The sequence below is a fragment of the Saccoglossus kowalevskii genome, chromosome 19 (assembly GCF_978046115.1).
Source record: "Saccoglossus kowalevskii chromosome 19, keSacKowa6.1, whole genome shotgun sequence".
NCBI lineage: Eukaryota > Metazoa > Hemichordata > Enteropneusta > Harrimaniidae > Saccoglossus > Saccoglossus kowalevskii.
This window is the reverse complement of record NC_140659.1, coordinates 24,075,021-24,081,422: the sequence shown is the minus strand read 5'-3', so window position 1 is coordinate 24,081,422 and position 6,402 is coordinate 24,075,021.

Genomic DNA, 6,402 nt, shown 5'->3' with positions numbered 1-6,402 from the left:
TGTAAAACCTTTGATATACACATTGCGAATGGCCGTAAGGAATCAGACGCCAAAAGGGGAATTTACTTGCTTTGCTAATAATGACAGTAGCCTTGTTGATTATATGATTTTTTCATCGCTATGTTTAGTTCGGTTTCGCACTTTTCAGTTCTTTTAAGTGATTACTCTGACCATTTGCCTATTGTTGCATTGGTGGATCTAAAAGCACAGATTGCCCTATTGCATTAGACCGACTAATTTAGGGGTAAAACTGCATGGAATTACTAAGTTTAAGTGGAAACAGGAACTTGGGACTACATTTAAAGACAGAGTTTCAGACTCAGATAGATGGCGTTCGGTGAGGAATGCACTAGATAGAGGCGATGTTGATAATACTATTGAATGCATTGGCAATATTTTAAAATATGCCAGTTCTGATATAAAAGTGCAATTTAAGCCTCTTATTGTCACTTTTAGCGGACGGGAAAGACAATAAAACCCTATGGGACAATATCAGATCATTACGGAGGAAAGGAGGGAAAGATGATATCTCGGCAGATGAGTGGGTTAATTACTTTCGTAATTTATTTCAGTCTAATCTATTAGAAGCAGTGACCACAGGGCATAATTTGGATGATGAATTAATAGACTCCTCTCTGAACATGCCCATCACTGAAGCGGAAATCCGAGCTGCCATTCAAAAACTAAAAACCCAAAAAACACCGGGGATGGATGGGATACATAGTGAATTTCTTAAAACAGACAATATTTTGATGCCATATCTTGTTGAGCTTTTTAACTTGATTTTTGATTCTGGAAAATTCCCGACCGGTTGGTCAATTGGGGTTATCGTACCTATACACAAAAGTGGAGACACCCGCAATGTGAATAATTATCGAGGTATCACATTATTGGATAATTTTAGTAAAGTGTTCACTATTGTAATGAATGAACGACTTGTATATTGGGCGGAAGTGGATAATAAATTGTCGGAATGACAAGCTGGGTTCAGGAAAGGATTTTCCACCATGAATAATGTTTTCTCGCTGTACGCGATCATTCAAAAATATTTGGGGAAAAAAGGTGGCAGATTTTATTGTGTTTTTGTGGACTTCGCAAAAGCGTTTGACACAGTCAACCGCCCCCTTGTTGTTTGTGTTGTTGCTAGAAAATGGTATACGAGGTAAAATGCTTACAATAATTAAGAGTATATACGCTGATGTTAAAACATGTGTTAGAGTGGGAATATATGACACAGAACAGTTCAGTTGTCCAGTAGGGGTCAGGCAAGGCTGTGTATTACAGCAATTCCAGGCGCTGATTTGACGCTGAAGTAGTGCTAGATGTTGATAATTTACTACAATAGGTTACACACTTTGTTTTCACATTTACATAAGTTGTTACAAATAATGCAGACAGCATGTCTGCAAATTGAAGCGCACCGGAAGAAAGCTCCGGCCATAAAAGTGGCGGTACACAAGTTTTGAATTTTTGCTCCAATAAACGAACTAGGCTCCATTAGTTTCATACTGCAATTTGCGTCACATGTTATTTCAGTGAGAGGGGCGCATAAAGTGGTGGCACTGTAAAGAACGTTAGTTACCCGTAGAGTTATTTTACAGAACCAGCTGACCGACTGATCATGACAGAATTATTGATCAAAGTGCATTGTTCCTACTATGGAAATATCAGTATCACGCCGATGTATACACTGAAAGCTGCCTGCAACAAATGTCATAAGAAGACTTCATCAAGTATATCAATAATGAAATTGAATACATAAAGTAGAAGGGGTGTTATTCGATTATTAGTTCTCGACGATGAGAACCAAAAAGTTGATGTGTCACCAAAAATAATCGCTTTAAAAAGGTTATCACTAGCAAAACATGATCACACGTCTGGGGAGGGTTGCCGCCGTTCATACAGTCTTCAAGTAGTTTTTGTCGAATTTCCCGTCCGTAAATGCGCGGCCGCAATGTTTTATAATATTCGTCATAGTCTATAACGTTGTCAGTTAGTTTTTTAGTCGCGGATTGGTCGCTCTTACGCTTTCTTGGCAGGATACTCTCGGTGGTAACAAACCATTTGACGATATTATAAGCTGTCTGCTTTGAAACACAATTTCGTTCTCCGATCTCAGCAAATGATAGTCCACGAAAATACAAATCGCCAACTCTTGTTCTCACTTCAACTGGTTTGTTGACTCCTTGCTACTCCATCATGGTGCTTGTCGATTTGTAGACACGAAATCAACACGGCGACCGACAAAAAGTGAATGAAAGACAGAAGCGCCTCAAAGTCTAGGTGTATCTAACTTTGTAGCAAAAATAGAAAACATTGTCGGCAATATCTGTCAATCATTCCCCTGATTTGCAGCTGATGTTTTACCCCAGACCATTCGTCCCGGTGTTATCGCTATCGCCACACGAGACTCCAGCTTGTCTCCTATACAATTTGACTGCGCACATCCAGAAAGTAGATGTAGCTGTGATTGGTGGAATACTAATGAGTTGAGTGTCAATCAAACGCCCACGCTATCTTTAGTAAACAAAGTCACGTGACACGCGCCATTTTAGTTTTGGCAGGCGATTTCAAGGCAGCACGCTTAACCCTTTCGTTCACAGGTTGGGAGATATTAGAATGACTTACAATTTCACGCCACTGTTTTACATTATTGGCGGATTTTTCTGCGCTATCAATCTTTCTCTTACAAACTAGACATAGATGAGACGACAGAGTCGCTCCTTTCACAACGTCGCACTGGATCAAATTGGAAAGACGATTTCCATAAGTTATCCCTCCTGCTTTTCCTGGCTTGAATAAATTCACACACGACTTTAACTGTCCACAAACTCGAAGACTACACGAACACAGTCTACAATAGTCGTCCGCAACAATATGTATGTATTTCTTCGGTGTACTGATGCACGAATGCACCGTGACACGGTGTTTCTCGGGTGTCGCCATCGCTGAGAATGCCGCCGGCGCAATTTGTCACCCAACTCGCGATTCTGTTTTGCAACATTTTATCACAGTCCCTCTATCAGAGGGACTGTGATTTTATTAATATTCCCTTTGACAAAAGCACCGCTTTGCTGATCTTTTGTTCTATAATTCTTAATGCAAACACCGAACCTAGTAGTAATTAGTAACGTCGCCTAGTACATATGAACGGTCGTCATTGCAAATCGAACATCCTTTTGAAATTTGGACGTCGGGCAGGCGATTTCAAGGCACCGCACTTAAATATTAGCAACATATTTTTCTGAGCGGTTGTTTATTCTCTTTCAAACGAGACATAAATGTGACGACATAGTCGATCCCTTATCCACCGCTAAGAATGCCGCAATGTTTCGTTCGTTTTGCAACATGCCACAAATCGTCGAAAAAAACACCACTTCGACGGAAGCTTGCGTAATAAGGGGGTTAAAACAAGAAAACAAATGCCATGTTTAATACATATCGACCTGTTTTACTTGCGAAAGATAACGGAACATGAACTCGTTTCGTGCGACTTCGGAACCGAAGGAACACACCAACAACGTTGAATTTACCCGCTATCTTCCAAATATGGTATATTAATTTATTCAGTTGTTTATTTAGAGTGACGTCCGCGGTCGAATGCGATTGGCTATCGATGTCAGTGCAAAGGTCATATGAATATTAAAATTAAGTGGGCGGAAGGAAAATTGTATAGGAGACAAGCTGGAGTCTCGTGTGGCGATAGCGATAACACCGGGACGAATGGTCTGGGGTACTGATGTTTATATTTCTAGTTACAACTTCTGCAAATTTGAAAACAAAGTGTGTAACTTATTGTAGTAAGTTATCAACATCTAGCACTACTTCAGCATCAAATCAGTGCCTGGAATTGCTGTAAGCCCCTTTCTTTTTGCTATGTTTATAAATGAATTGCAAGTAATGCTTGAAAACGCTGGTCACATGGGTATTCAAATTACACAGGAATTGAAAGACCTGTTTATTCTGCTTTATGCGGATGATATTGTTTTATTTGCTGATATTGTAATAGGTCTACATAGACTCCTAAACGTTCTTAGTCTATTTAATTAAAAATGGGAAATGAAGGTTAATCTATCAAAAACCAAAATCATTGTCTTCAAAAATGGGGTATTGTTAAGAAAACTGAGAAATGGTCATATAGAGCTAAACTTAGAAGTGGTCCCTTAGTGTAAGTATTTAGGTATTGTTTTCTCCAGTAGGAATGTTTGGCACAAAGCTACAGAAACATTATCAGAGCAAGCTAGTAAAGCTCTTCATATTGTTAACAGATATATGAAAACATTTGGGGAATTGCCATATAATTTATATTTTAAAATTTTTGATGTCATGATATATCCAATTCTGACATATATGGGTCTGAAGTTTGGGGTTTTAAGAAGTATGAATGTATTGAGCGGGTCCATTATAAATACTGTAAAAGATTTCTGGGAGTTAAAGGGGGTACCCCAAATTTAGCTGTATTAGGTGAACTAGAACGTTACCCAGTTTTTACTACTACATATATTAAATGTATCAAATGGTGGTTAAAATTATTATTTATGGAAGAAAGTAAGATTGCTAAGCAATTGTATCTTCTTTTAGTACGGGAAGACTAACGTGGTAAAATTAACTGGGTAACGCATATTTAAGATATTTTGAATAGGTGTGGATTTGGGATAGTGTGGATCAATCATGGAGTAGGAAATGAAATTGCATTCCTCGCAAATTTTGCACATAGAATTAGGGACATGTGGCAACAGGAATAGTGGTAAGAATGCTCAACTATGAGCCGCCTAAATTTGTTCTGCCAGGTAAAACGACACTATACTGTAGAAAAATGTATTATCAGTGTAAGTGTGAACAAACATAGGAAATCTTTATCAAGGTTTCGTTGCTCGAGTCACCAATTAGCAATAGAACCTGGCCGTATGCATAATGTAGATCGTTTTGAAAGGAAATGTGTATTATGCAATAGCGGAATAATTGAAAATGAATTACATCTAATTTTCGAATGTCCCATATACCAAGCCTACAGAGACGAGCTATTACCACGTTGGTCATTACATGACCAGGGACACCACACTTTCATAAAATTAATAACAAGTGAGGTACCCATTACACTTTGTAATTTGTCAAAATTCCTGTATCAAGCTGTTGGACATCGTTGATCCATCTTGTAAAATACAAGGCTAGATAATGAATCGAAGTGATCTATGCGTGTACTTTATTAACAGATAACACTGAAGAACACAACGCAAGGAATTGTGGTACAACTCATTAATTATACATGACATCGTCTCCTCAGCCAATCAGAAATCACATCTAGTATTATATGACGTGTACAAAGTGAACAAATTAAGTTTATCCTAACACAAGCTTTTAAGTTAAGGTCAGAGGTACTAAGGGAAGTGACCGAAAACAAACTGGGCGGTTTCCCGCGGTGCTCCGACAACACCCGGGAAGTCAGCAGAAGCTCCTTGACCGGCTAAGGGTTCCCGTCAACACTGGCACGTTTCCGGGGTTAGCCGGCGCTCATTGTTCATGATTATAATCCTATTGTTCAAATGTTCTCACCTTTCTAAAGAAAAAAAAAAACGACAGACTTTTCACAACTCCCTGAAAAGGAGTACCACTTTTATCAACGAGTTACTACATTTGTTGCGATGTTTTCACTGTCTACAGAGTATTTTTAATATATTCACGCAAATTGACCCATGTCTGACCTCTAGTCTAGGCGAGATATGTGTTGGGCAACGTTCTGCAGAACTTCCAAGTGCTGAGTTTAAGTTCCACGATTGAAAAAAAAATAAAAATAACATACAACTCCATTTTATATCAGGCCATTGTTGTTAATATTGTACTCAGTTTAAAATGACAGCACTCCAAACTGAACACTCCGTATTATGTAATGTACAGAATATTTCGTTGTCGACCGTATCGCTGACCAAATGTATGGGCAGTCAAACAATTCACAGTCGTATCATTTAAATTATGCCATTGTGCTTGTTGTGAATATTATATAGCCGGTCCAACTGGCGTTGTAGAGGCGTGTATGATATACATTTTGCCGTTGTGTTAAAAATATTTTTTTCATTAGTGATAAGCTCCTTGGCCACCCACCTTTCCAAAGACAAAAAACGACCGACTATTTACAAGTCCCTGAAGAGGAGTATGGTGGCCTAGGGCTGACAGTGATTAATACTAAAACAAATTGTTTGGTTTTTTTGGGTTAATTTTGTGCAAAAAACATTTTAATTTGAAAAATATATACAAAATGAGATTAAAATTAAATCAAAACTGAAATTAAAATGAAATCTATTAAAAAATTAAATAGAAATGAAAATCCATTTTAAAAATTAAAATGAAAGTAATCATTTCAAAAATAAAAGTAAAAGCAAATAGAAAATAAAAGCCAAATGAAAT